At 40.8% G+C, this 16,216-nt stretch overlaps 1 protein-coding gene across 4 annotated transcripts in view; it reads right to left on the bottom strand.

Annotated features, from left to right (window-relative positions):
- GRM1 (glutamate metabotropic receptor 1) overlaps positions 1 to 16,216 on the bottom strand; it is a 192,773-nt gene that overhangs the window by 72,147 nt on the left and 104,410 nt on the right. The window lies entirely within an intron of this gene.

Genomic DNA, 16,216 nt, shown 5'->3' with positions numbered 1-16,216 from the left:
CAGTCTAATTTAAGTGCAAATAAAAGTCAGCCATTGCTTAATCTTAAAATGCTGGGCATGTAATGAGAGAAATAGATTATTCTGGCACCTCAGGTCTAGGAATATTGCACTCAGAATCAAATCAGCTGCACTGCTTCTGCGAATACCAGACAGATGAAGCACTTCCAGCAGCAAAGAGCTCAAGAGGAAAAATGCAATTGACCACTGAGATAAGTCTCAGAGTCACCCAAAAGAAGATTGCATCCTGAATTACAAACAGACTGAAACAATGTCCTTGTTAGAAGCCTCTTACACACAGCCTTGAGAAGAGTGTTGTGGTGCAGACCATTACCAGCTGAAGGCATTTATGAGACGCTCAGCATACAGGTGCCTGGGAATCCACAAAGGAAAATAGACATGATTTGAAGTAGCAAGCTCTGGCACAGTCCTAGTCAAACAGCTGTAAGGTGACTATGCACTGGGCATGTGTGAGCCTCTGGTCCTCAGCCACAAGACTAAATAGCTGCATGGTTTAGTTGGCTTTCATACTAACTGCTGTATCTGTCTGTGCTCTAAGCACCTGGAAAGAAAATGGCATTTCTCCATGAAAATACAGGAAAACCCATGTGTAGTGGGTTGAACCTGAGCTGATGGACAGGCTTTTAGACTAATGACGCTTCTCACAATTTACATATTTAAACCACATGGAAAGACAGGAATTGTCTTTCGTTCAAGCTGGTCTGCCGGAAGGTGGAGGGGCCTCTGAGCCTCCGGGCCCCACCGGGCCGGGCCAGGGCCCCTGCTCCCCCCCTTTCCCAACACCGCAGCACGGACCCTGGGTCACTGGGGGGGAACCGTCCCAGAGCCGCAGGCAGCTAAAACCAGCCATGGACTGCTCACAGCTAAACCCATCTGGCATGGCTTCCTGGGACCAGCGGATCCCTCTCCTCTCCATGCGGAGCCAGTGGAGCCAACGGGAGCTGGCGGAGCCTCCTGTCTGCAGCCAGCACACTTCGTGCTGAACTGAAGAGGACACCATGCAGCCAGCAGCACAGAGGGAGCGAGGCTTTCCCCACCGTAAAGCCCGAACAAGAACACTCTTCAACATGGCGGCTTCAGAGTCAGAGAGAAAGAGAAGTGAGTCACGTGGGACGGAGCTGAGCATGGCGACAGGAGAAAAGAGGGCGGTGCCGCGATTCTGGCGCGCAGCTTAAAAAACTTCTTGCATGCTGTGGTAAGAAACTGTAATATCACAAACTGTCTCTTTAATCCATTTGGAGTACATGGAGGGATGAAAAGTTCACGTGGGGCCTGTGAAAATTGTGAAGAGTGCCTACGCCAGGCTATATAGAATTATTGAGAGGCTTTTTAGAGACTTATGGCGAAAAAAAGCCTTTGTGTTCAGGCCAAAGTAATTCATCCTTAACAAGATTAATAACCCCATGCGATGGCCCATGTGTGTCAGTGTGAAGGAACTGTGAGATTTTCATGGAAGAGATGTTTTACACCACAGCAGATTGTTTCTTTGCGGGCGGGTCTGCAGTTTGGGAGCCATGTGCAGCTGAAGAAAACCCTTTTTTCCTTAAGCATATGAAAGAGACTTATCAAGAACTGCAACACTGACTAAAATCCCATGTTCTGTTACCCTTTGTGTGAGTTGGGTAAAAGGAGGAAAGTGCTGGAAAGGGGGAGGGGGTTTGCTTTAATTTCTTGTTATTTCTCTTTACTTTTAATTCTATTAGTAATAAAACTCTTTCTTTGTACTGCAACTGTTTAAGGTTTCTTAATGCTTTCTCCTAATTCTTATCTCACAGAAGGAAAATAAGTAATGGATAGATATTTTGAACCAAACCACTACACCATGTACTAAATTCTTTCCACATGGCAAACAAAATGCCAACCTCTATTATGGAAGTTATTTAAGCCATGGACATATGGCAGTGCAGAGTGATCAACACATTCCTTTCAACCTAGTCTCAGGAACTCACAAATCTGTACTTTAACATGGCACCTTCAAGGCAGGATTTCCTCTCTGTTTCCCCCTTTGCCAAGGCCTTGCAGTAAAACTGCCCAGAATTTCCGAGTTTACAAACTGTTGACCAATATCTTCATGCAGCATGAGATACAAGTATGTGCATGTTGTATTTCGTGTATAAAAGCGGAGAGCTGGGGGAGATGCAGGGTGTAGGTCACAGGAGGGAGACAGTGATTTTGGAAGTATCCCAAAGGGACTCTCTCTGTCAAGGTGAACAGAAGCTGCTGGTCATTTCTTCCAACAGCCTGGGGTGCAGGTTACATAGTATTTTGTACTAATACAGCCCAAGTGATACCCACCTGGTTCAGCCTTGGCCTGACAGCTGCACTTGAATTGCTACAGGGGTGCACAGAGTCAAAAACCTACAATTTTACAGTCCATCCCTGCTCCCTGCCCCAGCAGACTGCCTGAAATTCTGGAGAGGGAAAGAAACCGCAGTTCAACATCTCTGCATCCGCTGACTCTTCACTTGTCCGTATGCTGAGGACAAATAATAAAATGTACCATGCACCCCTGACCACTTCATGACAGACCACAGTCTAGATAATCCTGGTCTAGATAACCTTACAAAGGTAAAACCATGAAAACTAACTTTCTAACATAATTCAAGATGGAAATTTTCACTAGAGAGGACAAAAAGACACAATACTTATTTTTTCTTATGTGGAGGAAATGTAGGAAAGAGATCAGTCTTACAGAATGAGTAATTGAGTCCTAATTGCATAATTACCTCATAATGTGTCACAATGTTTTTGGCTTTCAAACTATAGACTCAAGCAGAAACATTAGGAAGTCAAAAAGATTAAGTAAATTGAGCCATTTTTTACAAGAACTTCTTGAAATGAGGTAGTTTCACTACTGCTTGGATTCCTACCAGCCAAAGAATAATTATTTATTTTTCCTCCCCCCTTCCCCAAGATGTTTAGCTTGGAAAATTGCCACATACACTCTGAAGGCAAAACAGAGCAAATCTGCAAAGACAAAAGAAAGTGTACTTTGAGTCCTCTGAGGGCAGCTCATTGAAGAGTCCCCCTAAACTGGAACACAGATTTTCACCTAATGTTTGTCTCTTTCTGGCCCCAAATATTTTTTATTCTAAATTGTTAAATATGTCTGATAAGTTTTATCTTCAGCAAAATGGGAATAAAAAGCACTGGAATCAGAGAAAAAAAAGTTCCTATGTATTGGAGCTCACATGGGAGCTTTACTCTATTTTCAGTAAAGTCAAGGAAGCAAAGAGGAGTCCTCTGGTTTCTTAGGGGATCTGTGCCATCCTGGCAGCTACAGGGTGACTGAGCTGAAATGTGCCCTAGGGGGATGTGCAGCCCTACCACCAGCTGTGGGAAGATTACTAGAAACCTAAGATCCTGTTATAATACCTTTTTGTATTCCTTTTAGCTGTTTATATACATGTTAAAAAAAGATTGGCTGGAAGAATTGCACCCTTGGTGTCATATGAATAAATGGATAGTGGTCCAGAAGATGGTGGGGAAAAAAATGATGGTGTTTTGCTGGGCAACAGCACGATACTGATGTCCAGATGACAGTGAGAATGTCAGTGACAGAATCACATGACCAATAGCTGAGTCAACATAAAAATGAAATTTCTTTTTAAAAAGGAAGCACATACTATTCTTTTGTTGTCAGAACAAGTACATTCCACCTACTATCCTTCTTTCATTCTTCTGAATAGCAAGCAGCACTACACATAGCACTTTTTGCTAGCCCATCTCTCTGTGGGCCTTTAATACAGATTTCAGGAGGTGGCCCAATATCCATTACCCGAACGGTCATCCCTGGTAAGTGTCCATGCGAGTGACTTTCCAGCCTTGAAATGTGCTGGGTGTCTTGTGCAACTGTTGATCTGAAGCTCTGTGAGGGGGCTTAAAATGTGATGACAGAAACAGTGAGGGAGGGAAAAGCATGTGGGTGTCAAACTAGCAACCACTCTTTTTGCTCTTAGGAGAGAAAGAACAGCTTTTGTTATGGTTTTGTGGTGTTTATCACAATCAAAATGGTCAGTGATACTCTGCAAGCTGCTCTTGGTCCAAGTCCCAGTCTGGTGGCTGACATTAATGATAGCAAATCCAAATTTCAATATTCATTCACAAACAAAAATTGGAGGAAAGGGAAAAAGCCCAAAGCTACCCCAGAGCACTGCAAGTCCTATTTCTCATTATCACAGACGCTTTTTTTTTTTTCAGTCAATTTACTGTTCTGTTCATCTGTGACAACGGACATCAATGAATTGTGGTTCAAGCGTCTTAGTCTCCCTATATTTTCTGAACCACAGTCACATATATTCTTGTGACTGAAACACTGGGAGAAATGGAATGGATTTCCAATTTCCTCTCCTCTTCCAAACATGAATAATGTCAGCTGCTTTTCACAAGGGCTGATGAGACAACCAGCAATCAGCCTTTCTATTTTCATCTCTTCAGGGCTTAACTCTTAAATGATGCAGCAGCAGCTCTGCTCTGCTTCTCAGCACAGCCCTCAGAGAGTTACTGGTCCAGATGCTTTTTCCAAACAGGCAAACCCACAAAAGTAAACATGCTTATGAGGATTGCTTGCCCTATGACTATTGTGGGAGTTAGCACACTTTCACAGGTAAAGAAAACGAAACACATTTGTTAGTCATGGATACTGACTGGCAATTTGATCCCTGCACCCTTGAACAGTTTGATCTGACTGACCAAAGCTGTAGAGGGCAGTTGATTTTGACTCCTCTGACTGGAGAGCTGCAACTCCCTTTGCATTAGCTGAGGTAATGTTTTCTTAAGAAGTTTTCATTCATGATAAGATATTTTCTTTTTCTTTGGACAAGTTATAAAAATAAAAGAAATTAAGAGCAAGAAGCCCTTTTAAAATGCTAAATTAATTATTTCTGCAATAATCCTTCTGCCTACAGCAGATATTCTTGTCATTATAAAACCAAATAAATCAGTCATACTAACATGATTTCCATCTCTTTAGTTTCCAGTGTTAAACCTTCACAGAGGCTCCCTGCAGATATCCTATTCAAACAGGGTAGCAGGGAACTAGGTGACCATAATTGTCACACAAAAGGCTCAGAATCAACCTTCTTGCCTTGTCTCCTTTCCACAAAACTAAAGTCCATGTCAGTACACCTTCCCTGTCATGTTGATATTCATCCCTGCAGACCCCACTGCTGAATTCCTTCTTGCCACGCTCCCAAGGCTCCCAGCTGGCCTGCTGTTGTGTCAAACTTCTAATGCATTTACGTATGAGGACAGCACCACTCAGAGAATTCAACATTCAGTAAAGTGCCATGACATTTTTATGTGTCAATATCTGTATTTTTAAAGACAATTATTATATAAGGATTATATACATATATTTTTTTAAAGGCTGGACTATGTAATTGGAAGGTACTTTTTGCAAAACTGACTTTCTGTGTGGTAGTCAGACACTGATTTTTTAGAGGCTCAGACACTGCTTATATAGAGGCATTTCAAAATGCTACAAAATCCAAAATAGTGGTAAGTGGCATTTAAATAATTTGTTATTTGATTCTGGAAAATGCCAGTGCTCTGGATTTCCAGAGCTGGTCAGACATGGAAGCCTGCAAATTTCACTTTCTCATTTTATAGAAGTTTTTTCTGACAGCACCCCACTGGAAAAGCCAGCACAGATTCTCCTGTCTGCATGCAAGAGTCATACAGCTGCGCTTTTCTTCTGGCAGAATGGATGGAAACTCAGAGCTCAGCATAAGACTAACCCAAAAAGTGCCACTGTGGCAAGTGGAATAATTTCATAGGCCAAAAAAAGAGAAAAAAAATCAGTGTTGCCACATGCTATGATCACAGGTGGCAGAATCAGGCCCAGAGTTACTCATGACCAGCTCCGTAGCTGACTGCTCAGTTGCCTTCTTCTGGGAGTAGATTTTTAAAAAAATTCTTTATTTCACGCGCCTGATGTGAAGAAAAAATACGATTACCTTATTGTGAAGGAGGATGGGCCTGTTCTCTGGCAATAAGGAACACTACCAAAAATATTCAGTGTCTGTGTAATACATGCCTTAAACAGAAGATGCCACGTAAAGAAAATTGAGACTGTCCAACACTCATAAGTCAGCAACTCATGAAGTGACTTTCCTCCTTAGGTATATGCATTTTCAGTCAATCCCAGCAGTCAGCAATGTCAGCTAAAGAGTGCTGATCATTATTCCTAGTGAGTATTGTTGCAAACATGATAAACAAAGGGCCATTTTTGCACTTACTCATTTAGCTAATTCATTAGTATTACACACTTGCATTGAAGGGTGGGAGAGCTTTCCTCAGTTGCCAACAAGGAATTTTTAAAAAGGGTAGTTTTACTTTTACCTGTGTTATAAGTCCTAGCAATATTAGGAGAATAATCCCACAGCTACAGATAAGCCTGTATGTCACTGCGGGCAGGAGCAGGCTGAACGGCTGTGTACTGTCTGTCATTCTGTAACCTGAGGCCTGCTGAGAACTGACTGACCTCCTCAAAACCAGAAGAATCAAGTTCACTAAATTTTCTCAGCTGAAAGGAAAACGAATAGGTGATAACATACAATCATAGAATGGCTTGGGTTGAAAGGGACCTTAGAAGTCAATTAGTTGCAATTCCCTTTGCTAGACTAGGTTGCTCAAAGCCCCACCCACCCTGGCCTGGAACACTTCCAGGGAGGGGGCATCCCCAGGGTCTCTGGGAAACCTGCTTCAGTGTCTCACCACTTTCACAAAAAATAATTTCTTCCTAATATCTAATCTAAACCTAACCTTTTTAAGTTTAAAACCATTTCTCCCTGTCCTATCACTGCATGCCCTTGTAAAAATTTCCTCTACATTGTCTTGTAGGCCCCCTTTAGGTACTGAAAGGTGCTGTAGCCTCTGAAGTCTTCACTTCTCCAGGTTTAATAACCCCAACTCTCTCAGCCTGTCTTCACAGGAGAGGTTCTCCATCCCTCTGATCATCTTGGTGGCCTCTTCTGAACTTGCTCCAACAGGTCCAAGCCCTTCTTATGTTGGGTACCCGGAGCTGGACTCAGTACTCCAGGTGGGGTCTCACAAAAGCGAATAGAGTTGAAAAATCGCCTCCTTCAATACAGGCCTCAGTTGAGGCCAGTAGTTTGGCTCCTACATGTATGGATGGAGGTAGGCAGGAGTTATCACCTTCCCGAGCTCCCGGTCTTTTTCAACCAGCATCACAAGGTACTGTGGGATTCCTATCTGTTTCCTTTTCCCACAAACTGTGCTGGGATCAAATGTACCCCAAATTCCAGCCTTTAGATTTCTCCAGTTTGCTCACCTCCATAGGTCAGTCTTGACTAAAATGAGCTGAAAGCATGGGAATATCAGTTCTGGACACTGGAAGCATGAGAGAAAACAACTGAAGGTCCTTCTGGGAAAGCTTTAGAAATTAAAAAGAAGACTGCTGCTCTGACGATCTCACACACACGCAAGAGAAGGTACAAGAGGAGCATTTGGTGCCAGACTGTGCAGATTTTAGACTGAGAACTCACACAGCGCTACTATGGCACTGTGGGCTGTAAACCGCCCATGGACTATAGACTGCAGAGCTTGTCAAACCTGGGGATGGTTATCTCTCGCGAGGATCAGTGTGACTGAGGAAGAGACTGGTATGATTTACCAGTTAACCCTGCTCCATTTGAGACAGCTCTGTACCCATTATGGTTTCAACTCTAATGTCCTACAGGAGGTGCTATTTCCTGAGAGAAATTGACATATGATGTTTAAAAATAATTCCCAAGGCCACTTCCTGCAAGTGATTTGTCACATTTCTTGGTAAAATTTCTGTTCTTGTCAGGTTCTTCTTCATGACATTGCATACAACATCTTTCGCTTCCCATTCATGATTACTGAAAACTCTCAGTCACAGTAGCACATTAGTTACCATATTTCACACAAACAAAAAATGTTGGTAAGGGCTTGAAATTTTTATTTAGTCAATCAGGGATTTTTTTTGAATGAATGACACTCTGTAAAGAACCTAAAGTTGATAAATGATAGTTCACTATGTTTCAAATTATTATCATTCACTTCTGTGTGAATGTTCAAAGTTTTTGCACTGTTCATTTAAAAATGTAGATTATAACCTTGTGGACCATGATGGATTGTATTTTGCAAATATGTATTTACAAAGGTTTTAATTATCATATGTGGTGCATATATTTGCATGCAATTTGCATAATGTAATTTATCATGCAGGCAGTATCTTGGAGAGTCTTTACTGTCAAAATTCTTGATACGTTTGGCATTTTTAAATGTAGTTCCTGCTTTTATGCAGGAAAGTTTTTACCATTCTCAAGGGTGTACAATGCTGCATATCTTGGAAAATCAGCAACCATACACATATTCTCTAAAGCAATGGCTGATTTTTCAAAAGGGATACACACATGCTTTCACCACAGACTGACAAGTGGATTAAATCCTTGCACTGCATGTTTGAAATTCATAACACAAGGCATCATGATGAAAGCACAGTATCTTTTCCAAATGGAAGCATGTGTGTAGAGAAGAGTATCTAATTTTGAACAAACACACACAAATAGGAAATTTTAATCTTAGCATTGTGCCTCATGTAAGGTGCTTCTGAGCTCCAATATCATGGAAATACAGAATCACAGAATCAGATGAATTGGAAGGGACCCACAAGGATCGTCAAAGTCCAACTCCTGGCCCTGCACAGGACACCCCAAGAGTCACACCGTATGCCTGAGAGCATTGTCCAAATGCTTTTTTAACTCTGTCAGGCTTGGTGCTGTGACCAGTTCCCTGGGGAGCCTGTTCCAGTGCTCAACAACCCTCTGGGTGAAGAATCTTTTTCTGATATCCAACCTAAACCTCCCCTGACACAACTTCAGTCACATGGAGTCAAATCCAAGATTTTTAACATCTTATTAATACACATAAATTTGAAAATAGAAAGGTTTGGCCTTGCATCTCTGTACCAGTTCCAGGGGATTTTTTGCATCCCCTTGCTGCTGCTTTGCTTTGAAATATGTGCAAGAAGACTTCATTGAAGAATGAGTATGGATAGAAAGGATATGGTCATTCCTGCTATGAAGAGCCCAACTGTAATCCCTTTTCAGAAGGGATAATTAGGAAGGAATATTCCTGCTAAGACTTCCAACCTGTCTGAAAGCTAGAGACTGAGGTCTTTTCTGTGCAAGCATGTAAAGGCATGAAGGGGAATAGAATCCTTCCTACCTCTGCTCTGGCCAACTACAGTCTTCGAGTCAGACCTGAAGGACTGGAAAGACAGATAATATATGGAGGGGAAACAGTATGGAAATACATGGAAAGGTATATATATATATATAAATACAGGAGAGAGATGAGGTAAACACACATTCCTCTTTGCTCCATGCCACTCCAGCAGATCTTGCTGGATGCTTGGATATGAATTTTTTGCACTTATGAAAAGATTAATTTCTAGATGTCTTCCCTAGCCACAAGCAGAAAAAGTGGAAGCGTAGTTCCTTTCTTCCCTCCTTGCATTGTTTGTTGAGGTCCTGCTGAGGAACAGGAAAACAGAAAAACATCTTAGAATCCCGTTTCCATTTCCATACAAACTGTGCTTTCAAAACCAGCATGAATTGCAGCCTTTAGATTTCTCCAAGATATTTCCTTATTTTCACAGGATAATCCAAAATTTCCCTTTAGGGTTTATATTTTTAGGTGATTCCCTCAAGCCATCCCTTACTGTAACCATCTCATATTACACGAGTTAAGAGAAATGCACAGCATTTATAGGCCTTTTCTCAATATAAATCAAATTTCAAATATGAAGACCTAAAGAGGACATCCCACATCTTGCATTAGCTTGCCATTCGTGGTTTGCATATAGACTATTTTTCATACCCGCACAAGGTTTCTGGAATGCCTTTTCCACACTCATGCTTGAAAACTGAACCTTTACACACATATTTGTTTAGGAACTGCTTTTTGCTTTGCTAGCCCTTTAATGAAGCTGTGTCTGCAGAGGAAGTGGCAGCTGCAGGTAAGAGTGCATTATCCATTCCATACCAATGCACACTAACATTGGCTTTGAAAATCAGATTGAATAAAATGAAGAACAAAAATGAAGTATGATTGAACCCATGATAAAATCATAAAAATCATTGAGATATTAATCAAAGTTATCATATATTAGAAGAATATTTCCCTAAACAACTGCTTCCACCAAAACAATTTTAAATTTGTCCTTATTTGCCATTCTCTTTTTCACTTTCTGTGGATAATTGAACATTCAGATTACTATGAATGTTTATGAATAATATAATTTCCTCTCAAATATTTATGAGTCATTCATTTGAAATAACATATTGATATAGGAAATATCAAATTCATATTATGCTAATGAGTCTCCTAAGCACCTAAACTATTCCAGGGAGAGAATCAAGTAATACTTGAAGGCTTTCACAGAATAAATAAAATTGTTAAATTTCAGTAACCTACTAGCACAGCATTGTATTGTGTCAGTAAAGAAAAGCTCATGAACTGCTAGGAAACCAAGAAACCAGTGAATAATTCCAATAACAAATTCACCTGAAAATTAGCCAATCTTTTAATGAACAATTGCTGAACATTACACAGGTGTAATATCTTGAATTTTTTTTTATAAACCACTTTGTTCAGACAATTCTGTTATACTTGACCTGAAGCAAAATGCTAGAGAGCATTTAAAAATATATAAAGGTATTACTGATTTACCCTTCTGCAATTACTGATGTCTTAAAGTCATGTTTATCCCTATAGCTATACACTTATTAAATGAGAAATTTAAGTACAGTCCTATTCTTGTCTAAACCAAATTTAGTTCAACACCACCTGGCTAACATCTACACCTTAAGAGTTTCTGCTGTAGCAAACAGAACTAGAGTAGGACAGTAGCAGCCTTTTTGGCATTTAGGTCTCAGGTATCTAGTCCATATTAAAACCAAATAGGTCCTGAATATAACTGGAAATTATCAGATATCTTGCTCACTGAAATGTGCCATCTTGTTTAAATGTACTTATTTAAAGATTAGATCATGAGTTTATCGTTCAGATTGTTCAAGTGTTATTTATTCCTTGCGGGTGTCATGCTTGCATCACTGAGAAAGCTAGGATGGCAGGTACTTGCTGACATAAGGAAAGGTTCACACAGGCTGCTGCTAGCATGCAGAACAATGTTACAATATTGCATCCCACAGTAACCTAATTTTGTAGCATGTGGGGCATGGAATAGCCATAGTGAGATGCATACTTAAATACTGAATTTGTATGCAGCAATACCTGCCTACCCTCCTGACTATCTAGGGATAGGAAAAAGCAGCTATTGAAGCCTTTTTCTTTTTAAAAAATGATTAATATGCAGACTTTTCCAAGTGTAAACATAAGTGAGGATTTACTAAAAGAGATAGGCTTCATACTGAGTTATGCTAATCAGAAACATATATTGAAGATTTTATGAACAGAAAGAGATAAAACTCACTTATTGGTTATAAACATTAATAAAAACTGTGCACAGATGTACATTTAGAAAGAGTAGAATGATTTGCCAAAATCTTGCTCACACTACATGTATTCTTATAGATACTTGAAACATGCTTAAAATTGCAGGAGTAAAATAGCTCCACGTACTTTTTACAGGGACAAGCCAAGCTGAAATTAAGTAAATGGACATTGAGTAAACTACTGACATTTCATTAGACTAAATAAAATACCAAAATGCATCAAAGTCACAACTCAGAAGGCCTCCATTCTTCAAAATGTCTAATTTACCAAATCACCAAATTAATGCACAATATAATCAGATTAATTTCAAAATGGACAAAACAAATATTTATCCTAGCTAGTTCTGTACTGGAAATTGAGAAAGCATCTTTTTTCCTACTAAGCCCCAAGTTGTACGTGAATTGGAAGATTTCTTCCAGGCAATATGTATGAATATCTTATCTGATATCAGATATTTTCCGGATGGAAATTTGTCTTAATGATCATCTGTTCCAAAAAAATATGGAGCCTCTGCTTCTGATGCAGTCACGGAAAAATTCAAGTTGGAAGAGATCCCTGGAGATCTTACAGTTTAGCAAGATATATGGTCCATGCAATCTCCCTTTAAGTGATTTGTCTCATTCCTGTCATTTTCTCGGGATCGTTAGAGAAAGTACGAGTCATGTAACTCGGGAGACAACACATCTGCTACTATAAATTAAGTTTTACACTTTTATTTAGGAAGGCAAAACTTCTTTTATATTTCATTAATCTATTGACCTCAGAGCAATCAAAGTGTTCCTAGGATCAAATTCTATTAATTAGTGATGATATTACAACTTACTAATGGAAAACTGAAGCAAGCTTTTTAAAAATAGAACCTGATTTTGTCTGGCTTTTAAACAAAGGCACAACTGTGAAACGCTAACTTGACTTTCCTCCTACATGATACAGTGAGACAGAATTCTTTCCTTTTCCTTTCATGAATCTAGCCAGAGAAGAAGAATGTGCATGGACCAACAGAAAACACATGCTGTCAATTGCTTCATGCAGTATTGGGATATGCAAAGAAAATCTGAAAAGCAATGTGCAGAAACTTGTCTTGAGTAAAAATGCTGCCTTTATGGACACGGAAAGGTGGAAGAGTAAAAGCCAAATGGAATCAACTAAAGCCTTCTGTCAGGATGCTGCATGGGCCAGCTACTCCTTGAGGGCCGGGGAGCCAGGAACTGAGGGGAAACCCTGGGCAGGGCAGGACAGGGCCTTGCCAGACAGGGCTCAGTCCAGTGTGCCCAGGCCAGGTGAGCCAGGGACACCCAAGTGCCATGGCCAAGTTCAGCCAAGGGTTTAGGTCAGTGGGCTGAGTGTCAGTAGAAGAGCTGATTGATGCCACAACAGAAGCATCCCTTCTCTTTTCAGTTTTTTGGATGATTTTTAAAATCTGTGAAATAGATTTAAAATCTCTGAAAACGGCATGGGGCCAGCCCGGCCCCAAGTAGTATCGGCACGGGACTGGCGGCTGCACCAGGGAAAAGCCCCGGCCTGCTGAGGGTATCGGCAGCTCTGTGTGCTGCACGGCATAGAAACAGCGGCATAGCCTCCCCCATTTGCCACACTGCATGGACCAGAAGTGAAACAAACAGCAAACCAAAAAGATGCCATCCTAGCAGACTGAGCACAAGAAAGAACGCGGTAAGCTACAAAAGCAGCTACTGTATGAGAACTCAACCAGTACCGATCTCCAAAGTCAACACCAACCAGCCGCCTCATCATTTTAAATTTAACTGTTTTGCATTGGTTTACCATTTTTTATGTTGTATAAAAATTATGCCCTTCCCTTTTCAATTTAATATGAAAGAGGGAGATGTGGTTATCTGTTTACCCACTGCTTTTCTGATCCCATATTGTTCCCCGCCGCTTTTCCTTATCCCTAGCCCTGGCCACTCCCTTGGGCTCTCCCTATTGGTTCCAGTACCCCAACTCCACCCATGTACCGCCCCTGAGCCCCTGACAAGACCCCCTGTGCCCGGATCACGAGGCGTCTCTGCCTCTGGGGATCGCTGGGACAAGATTAAAGATTAAAGATCTTCGGAAGCCTAATGAGGGACCCTTCTCTGCCTCTTTTGTCATCACTGTGTTGTAGAGCTGATAGCTGCCGGAGCAAAACTGAGGAGCCATCCAAAATGGACTACGAGACGGCAAAATGGTCGCACTGCCCTAAGCAGCTCCGCTGAGCTCTCAGGGAAAGCTGCAGCTTGTTAAACTAAATCTAGCATTACAACAGGAAACACTGCCTTCTTAATGTTTCTGTCCCACAAATACAACTGCTATAGTCATCACAAATTTGCAACATGTGCAGACAGAAGAGACAACGACCCTTGTGACAACAAACTGGACCATTGCCATTTCCTGAAGGTAAGAAAGAAAAGGAAATTCAAAACCATTGAGAAGGTGACAAGTACACAGTAATGTTATTTCCTTTTACTCTATGGCTGGATTATATGCAAATCTCAAAGAAACCACTCACAAAAATCTACTCTACCTCTGTCAACAAGCTCTGAAAGCTGGGTTTTAAATCCATGTTTATATGTGAAAATCAGAGAAAAAACAGTTACTTCTGGGGAAGCATTCAAAATAAAAAATGCTTTCTTATCCATTGAAATACTAACAAAACCTACAGAATTTAAGGTAAGTCACATGCAAGAGAAAAGAAAAAAGAAAGAAAAGAAAAGAAAAGAAAAAAGAAAAGAAAAGAAAAGAAAAGAAAAGAAAAGAAAAGAAAAGAAAAGAAAAGAAAAGAAAAGAAAAGAAAAGAAAAGGAAAAAAAAAAAGAAAAAACCCAAAGAGAACAACAACGACAACAAGAATAACAAAACCCCAAACAGAAAAATGTGGGGAGAAAAAGGAAAATAGCCTTTTCAATAAAAGTAATCTTGTGGGATAAATGTAAGAACAGTAGTTTGAAATTTTGAATACCAGGACTGTTCCTCACAAAAAAGTAGAAAGGATAAAAGAAGACAAATTGTTGGAGGTGGAGAGAGCCAGATAAAGCACTCTAGATTTTCTGTATGTCCTGGGCTGATGTAATGAAGCCGCTTTATTCCTTACCCACCGCTCATTGGCCAAGGATGCTGTGCCTTTAGGATGGACCCGGGGGCGGGGCCGGAGCCAGGGCCCGAGGGGGCGGTTGAACGGTTCAGCCCAAGGGCTTCAGGCTCCGGGCAGGGCTCGGGAGGGAGGGAGCTCGCCGGGAGCGCTGTGCTGCTTTTTGGTTTCCTTTGGGTTCCAGCTAGCTGGGAAAAGGTTCTGTTGGGGTTTTTTCTTGTTCTTTGTTCCCTTTCCTTCCCCTTGCCTCACTGCCTCCCTTCCCTCCTTGCTGGTCTGGGGAGCCCGCCGGGTGGTCCCAGCTGGTCTGAGCCCGGGTGTCTGTTCCCTCTCTGGGAATTTGTTTTATTTTGAGGTTTTTTTCCCCCGTTCTACCCTGTTTTGTTTGTGTGTTAATAAACTGTTTGTTTTTTTCCACTCTCACTTGCTGTGACCCACTTGTCTCATTGGTGGAGGAAAAGGGGAGGCCTTTTCCTCCTGAAGTTTTGTCTCCAAAACCGAGACACTGTATTATGTCCTGTGAGCTGTAAGTAAAGGAAGATTGCACAGCTGGTACTACCTTGGGAGAAACCTGGGATGTGATTAAAAGCCAAACAGGCAGACTGCTTTCAGCTGCTTCCCGCCATCTTAGAAAGGACAAATGTTTGAGTTTTCCAAGTTTCCTTTAACCTTCTACTGGTGGCCACCTGTGCTTAGTCCTATACTTTCCTCTCTACCCGATTTCTGATGCATTAGAACTCCTTCTTTCCCATCCCAGTGAGAACTAAAGCATGGGGAATTTTAATGTGCCCAGTCAAGAGAAGTGGACACAAAGGACAGTCCTATAGAAGCCTGAGCCTTGAGGGACCAGCAATTCTACATGGAGCAAATTACTTATCCCTCATGAATACCGTGGAGTTGATTCTGGATCCTCTAACAATGGTCTGGTAACACCCACTTATCTGAGGGATACAAAAGGAAGTAAATGAGATTGCTCAAGATTAGTAAACATTGGTAAGTTAGAGAAATGAAGGAATATGAGGATAGTATCAAGGTCACTTCCATCATGGTGCTTTTCAGAAAGTCCATAGCAGGCAGAGGACACAACTGTTGGGAAAGAATGCAGACGTAGTAAATTCCTACAGGACAGTCAATGTCATTTCATATATAAACAGTTCATAATCTATCCAATACATATTAATCCTATTTCCAGTTGTAAGAAAGGAAAAATATTTAACCTAATGGTCCATTTGACAATATTTAGGAAACAATGCTGATGGAAAGAACAGAAAAAAAATTGATACAGGATCTTTATGAAATAGTGTTATGTTTTTATTTTAAATGGAGTAAAAATATAAGTATTCACCAAATTAAACATTATTTAAAATCAAAAATTGTTTACTAATTAACTAGAGTCATATATTTTTAAAAATTTGCAGTTAACTTCCCTCTGCAGTTTTGGGGGAAGAAGAAGGAGGTGAGAGAGCTGTGCAGATGTGAAACCTATGTATCATCTATGTAGCAACCACAGATAAAAGCTAAAAGGGAATTTACATGAATGGGAATTAACTCTATTTGCCAATCAATTTTCACTTTGTCATACCTGCCCTCTAAGTCTTCCTTGTTG

This window comes from Corvus hawaiiensis, chromosome 3 (assembly GCF_020740725.1).
Source record: "Corvus hawaiiensis isolate bCorHaw1 chromosome 3, bCorHaw1.pri.cur, whole genome shotgun sequence".
NCBI classification, from domain to species: Eukaryota; Metazoa; Chordata; class Aves; order Passeriformes; family Corvidae; genus Corvus; species Corvus hawaiiensis.
The sequence above is the reverse complement of the archived record's forward strand: the minus strand, read 5'-3'. Positions and strand labels throughout refer to the sequence as shown.